Source organism: Oncorhynchus mykiss, chromosome 8 (assembly GCF_013265735.2).
Source record: "Oncorhynchus mykiss isolate Arlee chromosome 8, USDA_OmykA_1.1, whole genome shotgun sequence".
NCBI classification, from domain to species: domain Eukaryota; kingdom Metazoa; phylum Chordata; class Actinopteri; order Salmoniformes; family Salmonidae; genus Oncorhynchus; species Oncorhynchus mykiss.
The window spans coordinates 43,754,226-43,770,036 of record NC_048572.1 but is presented as its reverse complement, the minus strand read 5'-3'; the positions used below and the strand labels follow the sequence as shown (position 1 = coordinate 43,770,036).

Below are 15,811 nucleotides of genomic sequence, written 5' to 3'. Positions count from 1 at the left end.
GGAGCTAGCAAGTGCAGGCTCCCCTGAGCCATCCCGACTACGGTCTGGCGGCAAGGCAAGAAAGGTAACAAAATCAAAAACTGTTTTTTATACATTTTAGCAAAAAAATAAATATTATTTACATAAGTATTCAGACCCTTTGCTATGAGACTCAATATTGAGCTCAGGTGCATCCTGTTTCCATTGATCATCCCTGAGATGTTTTTACAACTTGATTGGAGTCCACCTGTGGTAAAGTCAATTGATTTGACATGATTTGGAAAGGCACACAATTGCCTATATAAGGTCCCACCAGTTGACACTGCATGTCAGAGCAAAACCCAAGCCATGAGGTCGAAGGAATTGTTCGTATAGCTCCGAGACAGGATTGAGTCAAGGCACAGATCTGGGAAAGGGTACCAAAAAATGCAGCATTGAAGGTCCCCAAGAACAGGGGCCTCCATCATTCTTAAAAGGAAGAAGTTTGGAACCACCATTACGCTTCCTAGAGCTGGCCGTCCAGCCAAACTGAGGCCGATGGTCACTCTGACAGAGCTCCAGAGTTCCTCTGCAGAGATGAGAGAACCTTCCAGACGGACAACCATCTCTGTAGCACTCCGGTCACGTTGGCATAAAGGGCCAGGAGGCAGGCACAAGAATGCGTAATAGGGGTTTTTATTTACCAAAATTACAGCGTGCCATGTACAGGCACAAAGACCAAACAACCACTATACAAAACACAACAAAAGAGCAAGGAGTACCTTGAATAAATACACAATCGCACAATGATTATCACCCGGGACGAGCCCCTTAATCATTAGAACAATACATGTGTCACGTAGGGGCCAGGTGTGGGCCAGGTGTGGGGCCAGGTGTGCACAAGGAAAGTTCCAGAGGGATCCGTGACAGTACCCCAGCGCAACGACACCGGTCTCGAGGATGATCACAGGAACGCAGTGCAGGTCGATCAGGACCCGATGCAGCTGCCGAAGTTGCGTCGTTGTCGGACGGGCCAGTTGACAATGCCGAAGTAGCGGCGGCGTCGGACGGACCAGTAGCAGTGGCGTCAGACGGGTCAGTTGTGGCTACTGAAGTAGAGTTGTCGGACGGACACGTTGTGGCGACGTCGGACGACCCAGTTGCAGCTGCCGAAGTTGCGGCGGTGCCGGACGGACCAGTCACAGCGTAGTCGGATGGGCCATTCCCGCTGTCTCCCTTAATGGTCGATTATTCTGTCACTTTGGCATGAAGGATTTGGGAGACAGACGCAGGAATGCGTAAATTACGGCGTGCCGTGTAAGGGCACAGGGAAGAACGCCAAACAAACACGTAACAAAAACACAGAGTTGAAACCCAAACAAAAGAGCGAGGAGTACCTTGAATGAATAAACATGCACACGATGATTAAGACACGGGACGAGGCCGGTAATCATCTGCGCAATCCACAAGGGCACGAAAGCCCAAAACACACCACACAGGTATTCACACGCACCAACGGACATTGTAACAATAATCGACCCCCAACAGAAACCAAAGGGCACATATATACAAATACTAATCCGTGGGAATAGGGGACAGGTGTGCGTGATGAAAGTTCCAGAGGGATCTGTGACACCACCAATCAGGCCCTTATGGTAGAATAGCCAGACTGAAGCCACTCTTCAGTAAAAGGCACATGACAGTCCCCCTGGAGTTTTCCAAAAGTCACCCAAAGGACTCTAGGGGCTAGGCCCCTTGCTGTAGCAATATTAATGCTATAGCATACAATGACATTCTACATGATTCTATGCTTCCAACTTTGTGGCAACAGTTTGGAGAATGCCTTTTCCTGTATCACCATGACAATGCCCCCGTACACACAGCGAGGTCCATACAGAAATGGTTTGTCGAGATCGTTGTGGAAGAACTTGACCGGCCTGCACAGAGCTCTGATCTCAACCCCATTGAACACCTTTGGGATGAATTGGAACACCGACTGCGAGTCAGGCCTAATCGCGCAACATCAGTGCCAGACCTCACTAATGCTCTTGTGGCTGAATGGAAGCAATGTTCCAACATCTAGTGGAAAGCCTTCCCAGAAGAGTGGAGGGTGGTTTAGCAGCAATGGGGGACCAACTCCATATTAATGCCCATGATTTTGGAATGAGATTAACAACAAGCAGGTGTCCACATACTTTTGTTCATGTAGTGTATGTTCCTTTCTCAGGTCCAGCCATTGTCCAGACAGGCAATACAAAAGACTGTTATCGGGGCCCCATGGAAGTCCAAAGTAATAGAAAAAGAGCACTGACCCTCACAGTGTATTTGACCTGACATGATATAAAGAGGTATGGGATTGATTGCATACTCGTGCCCCGTGGCTGTTCATCAACCTGCCAGTCTCTGAGTCATCACTTTGTGGTACATGACGAAGATGAAGAGGAGCAAGATGACAAAGGAGTCGTCCATGAAGCCTAGCAGGCTGAACAAGGCCTTGGGGATGAAGTCCAGCAGGGAGGCCCCACCAGATACAGAACATCCAGAAGGGGCCGCTCACGGAGAACATCTCCCCGAAGGCGTGGCGCAGCAGAGTGGGGACGTCCCACAGGCAATCCATGAGCAATCTGGGCTGGCCAGAGAATCACCGGTTGTAGTCGTTGAGATCCTACAAGATGAGTATTGGCTCAGCTTACCCATCCTGGACCTGCTGCAGTGAGGCGTGGTCTTGGAAGAGCAGGAAAAGCAATGTAGCCATTTGTCTACAGATGGGACAGTTAATAGCACCAAGCCAAGTCCCAGACCTCCCAAATGCAACTATACAGGAACCACAGAAGAGGTGGCCACAGTTGGTTTCTACCGGCAGTGCAGCCTAATGTAAGCACACTGGACAGGACATATCAGTGTAGTAATGCGACCTGGGCTTGCCGGGAGCAGCTTCAGCAAACCCCCGAACAGCGTATGTGCTTCTGGGTCTCTGGGTGGAGGTTTTGTTGATAATGTCTGCAGAGCAGTGTAAGTCAATAATGTGACACTCAGAACTACCACAATCAGGACTGGGTTGCTCACCCCTTCTATTAATTAATTTTCATCTTGTAGTAAATAGTACACATCCCCACACGGGTTTTCATCCATTACACCCACTCATATCCTGCACTCCATGTCCATTGGAATTATGGTCGTTTGAGAGGGAGAGCTTGTAAATCACAGAACCCATCCACAGTCGTGCAAAATGGATTGCAGAATCCCGGATGAGGGTTGTCCGAGTAGAATCCCATTAGGTGCTCCCTTCTCCCAATCCCAGAGTAACCTGGGGGAAACAAAATAAGCACAATTTTAATGAATGTCAGTCTTTCTGCTTCAGTTTAATAAGATTGAATCTAATAGACATTTATTTCATATCAATTTAATTAAATAATTTTAGAATTGTGTACAATTATTTAAATCTTGTGTTGAAATGTATAGACAGTGGGGAAAATTGTAAGTAACGTCTGATTCCAACTCACACTCTCAAACATGTAGATCCCCTGAACGCAACTCACTTTCCAACCCACTTTCCAGCTCACACTCTCAAACACATAGATCCCCTGAACGCAGCTCACTCTCCAGATCCCACTCACCTGAATTCTGATCACACACTATTTAGTTCAGTTCTTTGCACCCCATCATTGTGAAGTATTGTTTTTCTTTCAGACACACTTTTCCCGTAATTTACTCCTTCCCTGCATGATAGTTTTTGCCTGCTCACTAACTACGCCGTTTGCTTACTCCCTGCCTGTACTTTCCCTGCCTCTATTCCCTGCCTGTATTTCCTATTATCAACCTATTGCCTGATCTCACGGACAACGTTACTATCCTTTTCCCTGCCTGTACTGTTGTCTTTTTGGACCCCCTGTGTATGACCTTCTGCCTGTCCCTGGACCCAGCTACCTGTCTCCTCCTGTGTATGATCTTCTGCCTGTCCCTGGACCCAGCTACCTGCCTCCTCCTGTGTATGACCTTCTGCCTGTCCCTGGACCCAGCTACCTGCCTCCTCCTGTGTATGACCTTCTGCCTGCCCCTGGACCCAGCTACCTGCCTCTCCTGTGTATGACCTTCTGCCTGCCCCTGGACCCAGCCACCTGCCTCCTCCTGTGGTCCTTTACAATAAACACCTGCTTCGCCCTACACTTCAAACCAGCTCTCTGTCTCCCATCGTGTTCATTACACTGTGTAGGTTAGAAGAGCATGGCTTCCCCCACTAATCCGTTTCTGGGATGATGAAGAAAGTGAAATAATGAACAACACTACATTTCATAATGGTGGGAGCAAGTTTGGCAGACAAATATTTCATCTCACTATTACTGCTCCCAACTTACATGATCGATACAGCTGAAAAGGAGGCAAGGAGATATGATTAAAGAAAATGTTAATTGAGTTTGCATGTCCTTTCTCTCCCTCTCTTCCAATTACTTCTCCCTTCCTTACCTGGTGTTGAGGTTCACTGTGAATAAAATTTGAATGACATTGTGGGAAACATGGATGATTATACACATAGTAACACAAAAATAACGGCCGTCATTTTGTCTCACAGGCTTACATGCAAAGCAAGCCAGCAGCTAGACTGGCTTCATTCAGTAAGTTTTTCACCGGTTATATACGCTGCAAACTTCTGCACTACTGCATGATTATGCGAAACACAAGTAAGACATAGCACATCTTATTGATTATCTAACTAAATTTGACCTTCTGATTATGTCAGAGCACTAGATCTGTTGATCGCTGGAGTCAGGTAGGAGATGTGTTTAGTATAAAGGCCTTCTTTTTCTACTTCTTTGGTTTTTAAATGGCAGTTGGCAATGCAGAAAGGCTTTCAAAGGCTCCGAAAAATATGCCTTTTTTTTCTTCATTGAGGTTTATTGGCAGACTACAACCTATAAGGTGTATTTCCCCCACCTACTGTACGGGGTAGTTCGTGGGACTAAAATAAGAAAAAAGAAGGGGCGTCAGGGAATGCCCCCTTGTCAGACCCTTCTCGCCCCCTTGGACTGAGTTCTCACTTTTGACCAATGGTAGCATGCAATCAAAAAGTGTGTACTGTATGGTAGCAGCCAGTTCAACCCCAAAAATGTTGGTAACAACACACTAGAAACTGACTGAAGAGCTACAGTAACTGTAAGGTAGCTAAATGCTTCTTATTTCAGAAGTGCATATCCCAATTTTTAAAGAAAGTGTAGAAGAATAAAAAATATGCTATCATATAGCTAACCAGCTAACATTGTACTACGGATTAATAGTTATCAGTGTCTTTATTGTATTAACTAATTTGCATAGCTAGCGAGCTATTTTTCCTGTGTAAGGACTAGAGAGCTGTCCTTGCACCTCCTTTCTCTTTTTATCAGCACTTGCCTTCAAATGGTTGCCTGGCTACCCATCTACATCGCTCAGGCAAACACCACGCTGGATTTGCTTCCTCCCAAAATCTTTTAGAATCCAAACACATTCTGACCTTTCTGATTGGTCCCAGAAACCGATGGGTTGGGCCAAAGCCGGCATTGTCACGACTTGGGTCGGGCGGCATTTGGCGGTCGACGTCACCGGCTTTCTGGCCATCGCCGCTCCATTTTTCATTTATCCATTTGTTTTGCCTTGTTCCCTGGACATCTGGTTTTCATTCCAAATCAAATCAAATTTTGTCACATACACATTCCCAATCACACATCATGTATTTATTCCTCTGTTCCCCCTCATCTTTGTGTGAAATTGTTTGTTTGTTACGTGTAGCCCGTATTCGGCTGGTTAGCACCGGGTCTGTGTTTGGCCCATGTGTGTTGGTTATTTTGTACCATTTTGTGTACTTTGGGCGTATATTGCTACTTTTCATTGGATATGAATAAAGTGCGCCTATTATCACCCATCTCTGCTCTCCTGCACCTGACTTACCTTCAACCAGTAACGCACACCGTGACAGGCATACACAAATCATAAATCATGCCAGCACAAATTACTTCTAGGATGGCAGGTTGACTGATGTATGGAGAATTAACCATTGTGACCTTTGCCATTTACAATGTCAGCTAAGATGCCCTCTTTCCATTGGCTCTGTGAAAGCAGGCTCTCCACGTCATTGCCATGCCAAAGTGGGATCTCTGAAACATAAGAGTACATGCACTGTACTCGGCCCGAGCAGCACTGACACTTGGCAGTTGTCAAACGTTTCCAACATCAACAAGCCAACCAAATACCTGTCCTGCCCTCTCTATGAAGGTCAAATAAACACACCACACACCAGACACACACACACAACAAAAACACTACACCTACACAAAACAAAAAACACTTAGGGGCGATGTCTCAGAGAATCTGTTGAAAAATCTTTTTAGTCCAGGATTAGGGTTAATCTGTGTCCGGGAAACCATCCCTATAGGCTTGAACTGTGACAAACTGTGACTTGAGCTATGTTCTATGTCTTTATTATAACTTTTCCTGTGGGTCTGAGACGCACACAGAAAGATATCAAAGGTGGATCATCAGCTACTGCATTGTATCTCGTTTGTTCCACAGTCGAAACACTCGATTGTCACGACTTCTGTTGAAGTCGAAGCCTCTCCTTGTTCGGGCGGTGCTCTGCGGTCGACATCACCGGTCTTCTAGCCATCATTGATCCATTTTTCATTTTCCATTGGTTTTGTCTTCCTACACACCTGGTTTCAAACCCATTCATTACCTGTTGTGTATTTAACCCTCTGTTTCCCCTCATGTCTTTGTCAGAGATTGTTTGTATTGGTGCGCGACGGGTCCTCACGTACTCACTTTGTTTTATTGTTACATTTAGTGTTGGAGTTATGTTTCGTTTGTTGTTATTAAATAACTCAATTACACTCAGTTTGATTCTACTGCGCCTGACTTCCCTGCCACCTATGCACATGACTCTGACAAGGTATCCATGCAGTTTTTTTTCTCACATTTGTACTAACACTTTATCACATTTGCCTTATGGCAAGGTGCTCCATCATGCTGGAAAAGGCATTGTTCGTCACCAAACTGTTCCTGGATGGTGGGGAGAAGTTGATCTCGTAGGATGTGTTGGTACCATTCTTTATTCATGGCTGTGTTCTTAGGCAAAATTGTGAGTGAGCCCACTCCCTTGGCTGAGAAGCAACCCGACACGTGACTGGTCTCAGGATGCTTTAATGTTGGCATGACACAGAACCGATGGTAGCGCTCACCTTGTCTTCTCCGGACAAGCTTTTTTTCCAGATGCCCCAAACAATCGGAAAGGGGATTCAGAGAAAATGACTTTACCCCAGTCCTCAGCAGTCCAATCCCTGTACCTTTTGCAAAATATCAGTCTGTCCCTGATGTTTTTCCTGGAGAGAAGTGGCTTCTTTGCCGCCCTTCTTGACACCAGGCGATCCTCCAAAAGTCTTCGCCTCACTGTGCGTGCAGATGCACTCACACCTGCCTGCTGCCATTCCTGAGCAAGCTCTGTACTGGTGGTGCCCCGATCCCGCAGCTGAATCAACTTTAGACGGTCCTGGCGCTTGCTGGACTTTCTTGGGCGCCCTGAAGCTTTCTTCACAACAATTGAACCGCTCTCCTTGAAGTTTTTGATGATCCGATAAATGGTTGATTTAGGTGCAATCTTACTGGCAGCAATATCCTTGCCTGTGAAGCCCTTTTTGTACAAAGCAATGACGACGGCACGTATTTCATTGCAAGTAACCATGTTTTACAGAGGAAGAACAATGATTCCAAGCACCACCCTCCTTTTGAAGCTTCCAGTCTGTTATTCGAACTCAATCAGCATGACAGAGTGATCTCCAGCCTTGTCCTCGTCAACACTCACACCTGTGTTAACGAGAGAATCACTGACATGATGTCAGCTGGTCCTTTTGTGGCAGGGCTGAAATGCAGTGTAAATGTTGGTTGAGGATTCAGTCCATTTGCATGGCAAAGAGGGACTTCTGATCATCTGATCAGTCTTCATAATATTCTGGAGTATATGCAAATTGCCACCATACAAACGGAGCAGACTTTGTGAAAATTTATATTTGTGTCATTCTCAAAACTTTTGGCCACGACTGTAGATGGTGGGCACAAGGACGTAGTAGAGCAGCTTGTCAAAAAGGGTGCAAAGGTCAATGGAATACACACTGACAACATGGTGACTTGTTTTCATCAAGCTACTCATGATGTACGCGTGTCCACACACACATTCATTATTTTTCCTAATTAATCAGGAATTCCGGTTATTCTGACCATCCTCCAATCATATATAATTTAAACTGACCTACCCCGTAGCCAAACCCCTAATTTCCCTGATTTAAAAAAAAAAAAATGTATGTTGTCCATATCACTTCCCTGAATTTCCTATTTCTGCTAGGCAAGAAAGTTTTGAAATAGGTCAATAGTTATTTAGATCACAAGGGTCAAGACCTTTGTGGAGCGGGAGCACGTGTGCAGCCTTTTTAAACCTTGGGGAAGCCAGTTATGATCGTCCGATAAAATTAAGAGTTTACTGTTTGATTTGCCACCTTCAACATAAACGAGCCGTACAAGCTAGCTTGAGACAATGGCGGTTGCATGATCAACATTCCTGTTCGGAACATCGATGAAGCCTGAGCTGGAATTTGAAGCTAACTGAAGCTGACTAGCCTCAGAAAATCCTGAAAATATCTACCTAGCGTGGTAATATATCCCTCTGTTTTGTTTTTTTGAGACGCATTGATCACGATGTGAGTCAGGTGTCCAAAGGGGTTATTACCTGTCCCTTGGGGCCTTTTGGTAAATATGCAAATTATTTTTATTCACATGCCTGCCTGTACAATGAAAAAATAAATGTTAGTAATGGTTGATAGTTTCTCCAAATGGATTGACGTTTTCACCACCTCGAGTGATATATGTGACCCGTTTCAGGAAACTAGGCATATGTCGCAGGAGAGCCATTTGAACATAAACTTTTTATTAAATCTAAATGTGATTTTTTGGAGAAATGTCTTCTCTAACATGTGAACTTTAATGTACCTTAACAAACTTGTCTGCCATCTGTAAATATGAATAAAATTGTTAAATTACGAGCCTAGTTAGTTTAGCCACATAAAAAGACACCAACGTTACCGCTAGCCATGACTGGCTGAGATAATGAGTGGGCTGGACATACCGAGAGCTGAGTTTGGATTGGTCTGCCATATAGCACACTTCTGTCTATTTGAGCTGGTCAGTATGTCTAGGTAATCCTGTCTAATGTATATATTTTTAAATGCACTCTGTATTAAAACTGCATTAGTGTTACTCTCCACTTTCTGGAGGACAGAGTTTTGAAATCAGTGAAATTTGAGTATGATAGCTAAGGACATGGAGAAAACACCTGTCTCCAGGTTACATTTACGTTGCAGTCATCAACGCTCTGGATAACATAACAGCCTAACCAGCTCGGCTAGGGTGAGTAATGTTGAGTGAGCTGTTCTGTCATTTGTCTGGAAGTAGCTAGCAAGTTAATGTTAGTACAGAATGGTCTGATCAACCTTTTAAGAGATGAGTGGAGCTAAATTCTAAGAGGGTGTAAACAATGCTGAATGGGTGTAGACAAAAAGGGCTCTCCAGTAGTAGTACCAAAAGATTCAAAGGACATTTTTTCAGAAGTGAGTTTACAAGTTTATCAACTTTCAAAGCAGAATTACTTTCCCATTGTTCCTCAACTGTAGTGTATGATATACCATTTTGTAGCTCTGAGTCTCTACTTTCAGCCAATGGAAAAAACACAAAATGTTTTGTTACATAAGATGGTCGGTCGGTCCCATATGTGTATTGCTGTTGTCGTTTTGGTTGGTCTTGTTTTTGTCTTTGCTTCAATAACGAATCTCACCAGATTGGGTCTGCTGTATGGTCGGGATGTCTCCCTAAGGATTGTCCCTCTAACTCCCTGACCCGGTATCTCTGCGGTGAGGTCACCAGATACGTAATAGGGGAGTATAAAAAAATGTGTAGTTATTCTCGTAGACATTTGTTTTAGAAATTGTATTAAGAATGTTGGTAGTAGTAATCATTTGTTTTACAGTAAATCATTTGTCTGGATTTCCTGAATCAGAAATATCCTAAACTGTTCTGGTCTGTCCTCTCTCAAGGTTATGGTGATGGTGTCTAGATGGAAGGAATAATTTGACCAAGGACAGTGTGAACCTCAACCCCCCCCCCCCCCCCCCCCCCCCCTAACTGGCTGAAGTAATTGTGAAAATGGCGTTCACTACGGCCCTGTCTTGCACCACTTCTACTGAGACCTGAGTCCGAGCCAGCAACCTGTAGACAGCATCCAGTCAAAGCTATCAACTGCCTTTTCTCTCATGCCTTTTCTCTCAGGAGTGCGACATGAGTCCACGTGAAGTGAGCATGGAGAGAGATCCCATCCAAACTTGCTGGTGCACTGGTAGGAAAATGGACAAAACGTAAAGGACAGTGGTGGCTCAGGTGAGACATTATCTAGGGTCATCCACTTTGAACATGTGCCATTAAAACCATGTCTACGATTGGCAGGAATGTAGGTATGTGGGAGTTGCAATGAGAAACAGAGAATGGTAGAGATATCAGCTATCTTGATCTGCAAAGAAGAGCTAAATTACATTTTACAACTCTGTTCCCAGGCCCTGCACATCTGCTAACTGACACAGATAAGAGGATGTACTTTCTATAAAAGGAGAGAGCCAACTCTTGTTCGTTGGACTTTCAGCATTGAACTAATTGAATGAAGTTAATTGCTCAATTGTTGCACATCTTATAATAAAGTATTATTGGAAGAATCTACAGTCCCTCTCATCCTTAGAATTTCACGTCACACAATCTAGACAAACTTCCTGCAACCAACATTCCTCTCTCCAAAATGAGTAAAGCACTTAAGAATAGCTGTGTTGAGGCTGGATTGGTGGATATCTGGCACCATGAGCATCCTAGGGAGAAGGACTTAACATTTTATTCTAACCCATACAACACTTATTCTAGAATTGACTACTTTTCACATACAAATCTGAGGCTCATAGCATAACTAAGTGCAACATACAACCCATCACTCTGTCTGACCATGGACAAGTGAGTTGCCAATGGGACATAGGTAATCAAATAATGTCTAAAAGATCGCTCTTGAACATTAGATTACTGAATGATATAGAATTTACTCAAGGTCAAGAGCATGGATTTTGGAGCCCAGAGTGGACCAACTTAAACGTCATTATATGTTTGACATCTTAAATGATCGTGCCCCAGGTTATATGAAAAACCACATTGATGGGGTCAGCACAGTTACAATACCAGAGTGAGTGTTATGTCTTGTAAAATCCCAAGAGTAAACAGTACTGCGAGGGGCACCTTTTCCTATACAGGCATTTGTCTATGGAATAGCCTCCCCTTGGAGATCAAGAAAATATATGTTGATGTATATATTGTTGTGTCTCACAAAGGTAAAACAGTTCAAGCTAAGCTGTATGCTGCACTTAATGGTGAATGTCTGATTCAACGAGCTCTCCTACAGGCACTGAGCCTTCATCTGGCTCAGGGAGACCCTACAATTGCACCCCCACCGCCTGCTCTTCAGATTGCAAATAAAAGCAGGCAAATGTTTTCATTTGGACAGGGTTGTCTAAGTAAGAGAAACCACTCCACTGCCCGTTGTGCCCCCTACTGCTGGTCAGGTGTATTTATTTGAATGATGTGCAATGAATAGATTTTTTTTTTTTAAGGTCGAAATGGGAAATAAATATGGTTCATTTTTAAGGTTAGGGAAAAGTGCAGTGCAGTGCACTTTCTAGGATGTCAATATAAATTAATGTATTTATGGTTGTTTGTAATTTTGTCTTGCCTTTTAATCATTATATGTGTTATTGTTTTTACCAGAGGACCACTTTGGAAACAAGTGTTTTAATTAATGATATCCTCTGGGTCCACATTGTACATTTTGTTTATGTCTCTGACCCAAAATAAATTCAATTCAATAGAGCAGAACATTCAAGGTCAAAGACAAGAAGTTGTTCATGGAGATGTGCCAGAAGCAAGAGCACAAGAAGAACATCAAGCAGAACCACGACCAGCTTGTGAAAGAAGGCTAACTGCTGACTACATAGTTCATTGGTAATTGTAGTCCTACAACTAACGGAAGTAACGTTAAGATCTGAACTAAGACGGATAGGCTAGTTAATAGATACAGTGCCTTGCGAAAGTATTCGGCCCCCTTGAACTTTGCGACCTTTTGCCACATTTCAGGCTTCTAACATAAAGATATAAAACTGTATTTTTTTTGTGAAGAATCAACAACAAGTGGGACACAATCATGAAGTGGAACGACATTTATTGGATATTTCAAACTTTTTTAACAAATCAAAAACTGAAAAATTGGGCGTGCAAAATTATTCAGCCCCTTTACTTTCAGTGCAGCAAACTCTCTCCAGAAGTTCAGTGAGGATCTCTGAATGATCCAATGTTGACCTAAATGACTAATGATGATAAATACAATCCACCTGTGTGTAATCAAGTCTCCGTATAAATGCACCTGCACTGTGATAGTCTCAGAGGTCCGTCAAATGCGCAGAGAGCATCATGAAGAACAAGGAACACACCAGGCAGGTCAGAGATACTTTTGTGAAGAAGTTTAAAGCTGGATTTGGATACAAAAAGATTTCCCAAGCTTTAAACATCCCAAGGAGCACTGTGCAAGCGATAATATTGAAATGGAAGGAGTATCAGACCACTGTAAATCTACCAAGACCTGGCCGTCCCTCTAAACGTTCAGCTCATACAAGGAGAAGACTGATCAGAGATGCAGCCAAGAGGTCCATGATCACTCTGGATGAACTGCAGAGATCTACAGCTGAGGTGGGAGACTCTGTCCATAGGACAACAATCAGTCGTATAATGCACAAATCTGGCCTTTATGGAAGAGTGGCAAGAAGAAAGCCATTTCTTAAAGATATCCATAAAAAGTGTTGTTTAAAGTTTGCCACAAGCCACCTGGGAGACACACCAAACATGTGGAAGAAGGTGCTCTGGTCAGATGAAACCAAAATTGAACTTTTTGGCAACAATGCAAAAGCAAAAGCAACACAGCTCATCACCCTGAACATACCATCCCCACTGTCAAACATGGTGGTGGCAGCATCATGGTTTGGGCCTGCTTTTCTTCAGCAGGGACAGGGAAGATGGTTAAAATTGATGGGAAGATGGATGGAGCCAAATACAGGACCATTCTGGAAGAAAACCTGATGGAGTCTGCAAAAGACCTGAGACTGGGACGGAGATTTGTCTTCCAACAAGACAATGATCCAAAACATAAAGCAAAATCTACAATGGAATGGTTCAAAAATAAACATATCCAGGCCAAGTCAAATGGCCAAGTCAAAGTCCAGACCTGAATCCAATCGAGAATCTGTGGAAAGAACTGAAAACTGCTATTCACAAATGCTCTCCATCCAACCTCACTGAGCTCGAGCTGTTTTGCAAGGAGGAATGGGGAAAAATTTCAGTCTCTCGATGTGCAAAACTGATAGAGACATACCCCAAGCGACTTACAGCTGTAATCGCAGCAAAAGGTGGCGCTACAAAGTATTAACTTAAGGGGGCTGAATAATTTTGCACGCCCAATTTTTCAGTTTTTGAACTGTTAAAAAAGTTTGAAATATCCAATAAATGTCGTTCCACTTCATGATTGTGTCCCACTTGTTGTTGATTCTTTACAAAAAAATACAGTTTTATATCTTTATGTTTGAAGCCTGAAATGTGGCAAAAGGTCGCAAAGTTCAAGGGGGCCGAATACTTTCGCAAGGCACTGTAGCTTAGCTGACAGCTATGGGAACTAACTAACCATGTAACTTTCTAATTCTTATTAAACCTTGTTAAATGATAATAGAAGTTGTGATCATTAGCCTGAGACACTCCTATAACATTTGTTTGGTCATTATTTTCTCATAGTAAGCCTAAAGTTTTATGGTTCACAAAGCTAAAGGCCTACGGTGTTGCAATTCTATTTAGAATGCCGGCTGGCGGCAAAAATGTATTAGTAATTAAAGTGTGAAATTCAAAACATTGCATATTATTTTTTTTGATGCAACAGCATACTAATCAGATTTGTTTTTATATACAACTGTCCTGTAGGCCTGTAGCCTACCTTAGCCGTCCTCACGCTCTCTCCCAACTTGGATATAATGTTTGTGCTGCGTAAAACCAGTCTATTAATGCAAAATAATACAACCAGTCCACTGTCAAAAAAAAAGCTTTCTAGGGATTGTTTTGTTATGCAGACAATGCAATCTAGCCTACTATATATAGCTATAGTGCCTTCAGGAATTATTCACACCCCTGGACTTTTTCCACATTTTGTTGAGCTACAGCCTGCATTTAAAATGGATTCAGTTGAGATGTTGTGTCACTGACCTACACCAAATAACCCATAATGTCAAAGTGGAATTATGTTTTTAGAAATGTTTACAAATAAATACAACATTAAAAGCTGAAATGTCTTGAGTCAATAAGTATTCAACCCCTTTGTTACGGCAAGCCTAAATAAATTCAGGAGTAAACATCTGCTTAACAAGTCACATATTAAGTTGGACTCACTTTGTTTGTAATAATAGTGTTTAACATGATTTTAATGACTACCTCATCTCTGTTCCCCACACATGCAATTATATGTAAGGTCCCTCAGTCAATCAGTGAATTTCAAACACAGATTCAACCACAAAGACCAGGGAGGTTTTCCAATGCCTCACAAAGAAGGACACCTAATGGTAGATGGGTCAACATAAAACAGCAGATGTTGAATATCACTTTAAGCATGGGGAAGTTACTAATTACACTTTGGATGGTGTATCGATACACCCAGTCACTACAAAGATGCAGGCGTCCTTCCTAACTCAGTTGTCGGAGAGGAAGCTAACCGCTCAGGGATTTCCCAATGAGGCCAATGGTGATTTTAAAACAGTGTTTAATGGCTGTGATAGGAGAAAACTGAGAATGGATGAACAACATTGTAGTTACTCCACAATACTAACCTAAATGAAAGTGTGAAAAGAAGGACGCCTGTACAGAATAAAAATATTCCAAAACAAAACTGTTTGCAATAAGACACTAAAGTAAAAGTGCAAAGAATGTGGCAAAGAAATGTACATTTGGTCCTGAATACAAGGTGTTATGTTTGGGGAAAATCCAACACAACACATCACTGGGTATCATTCTTCATATTTTCAAGCATGGTGGTGGCTGCATCATGTTATGGGTATGATTGTCATCGGCAAGGAATAGGGAGTTTCTTTTAGGATAAATATAATTTAAATATAGCTAGGCACAGGCCAAATCCTAAAGGGAAACCTGTTGCAGTCTGCTTCCAACAGACACTGGGAGATGAATTCACCATTCAGCAGGACAATAACCGAAAACACAAGGCCAAATATATACTGGAGTTGCTTACCAAGACGACATTGAATATTCCTCCATGGTCTAGATACAGTGTTGACTTAAATTGGCTTGAAAATCTGAGGCAAGACTTGAAAATGGCTGTCTAGCAATGATCAACAACCAACTTCACAGAGCTTGAAAACACTTTTTTAAGAATAATGTGCAAATGTGACCAACCGGCTCAAATCGTTCTTATGTAGAAACATTTGAAATTGTTTTTGTTTTTTACATTGGATAAAAGTAGAGACTTGGTATATCATATACTGCATTTTTCGAGGAACAATGGGAAAGTAATTCTGCTTTGAAAGTTTACAAACTTGTAAAATCCCTTTTAAGAAAATGCCCTTGAATTTTTTGGTACCTACTGGATAGCGCTTCTTTGTCTACACCCGTTCAGCATTGTTCACACCCTCTTAAGCCTTAGCCCCACCCATCTCTTTAAGGA

At 42.8% G+C, this 15,811-nt stretch overlaps 1 long non-coding RNA gene and 1 pseudogene across 1 annotated transcript; one reads left to right on the top strand and one right to left on the bottom strand.

Annotated features, from left to right (window-relative positions):
* Positions 1-2,346: 2,346 nt before the first annotated feature.
* Positions 2,347-3,090, bottom strand: LOC110530922 (annotated as a pseudogene).
* A 3,628-nt stretch (positions 3,091-6,718) lies between these two features.
* Positions 6,719-10,708, top strand: LOC118965613. The gene is made up of 3 exons (XR_005053023.1): positions 6,719-6,874; positions 10,294-10,401; positions 10,575-10,708. It is a non-coding gene; the product is annotated as an uncharacterized LOC118965613 (long non-coding RNA).
* Positions 10,709-15,811: the final 5,103 nt, after the last annotated feature.